This window comes from Triticum dicoccoides, chromosome 1A (genome assembly GCF_002162155.2).
Source record: "Triticum dicoccoides isolate Atlit2015 ecotype Zavitan chromosome 1A, WEW_v2.0, whole genome shotgun sequence".
Taxonomy (NCBI): domain Eukaryota; kingdom Viridiplantae; phylum Streptophyta; class Magnoliopsida; order Poales; family Poaceae; genus Triticum; species Triticum dicoccoides.
In genome coordinates this window covers 68,586,036-68,586,569 of record NC_041380.1, presented here as the reverse complement: position 1 = coordinate 68,586,569, position 534 = coordinate 68,586,036, and positions in this window count along the sequence as shown.

Genomic DNA, 534 nt, shown 5'->3' with positions numbered 1-534 from the left:
GGTAAGTTGCGTAACAACACGTAGGTCTCCTGAGAATCACGATCATCAAAAAGATATCGTTCCTGTTTCTTTGAAAATCGGCCAAAATATTTCAGCCTCACTGAATTTCGGCCAAAATATTTCAACACTCGCTGAAATTTTTTCTGAAACTTCTAACTAGCGATGTTAAAAAAAATCTGAACCTTCTAACTAGCGATGCCAAAATATTTCAGCACTCGCTGAAATATTTCTAAAACTTCTAACTAGCGGTGTTAAAAGAATTCCGAAACTTCTACCTAGCGATGTTTAAAAAATTCTGAAACTTCTAACTAGCGATGTAATTGTTCTAAATCTTGTCCAGACTCCGACGATACTTAAATATAAATTTAAGAATTCAGTTAACCTTCCTAAACTTCAAAAGTTCTGGTTGAAAAAAGCAAATATATGTTTCAGCGTCTCACATGCAGACCAAATTTATTTCAAGAATAGTATTTGGAACCAGTACTGTGAAATATTACAACTTGATTAATCCACACTGGACTATGAACATGGCTA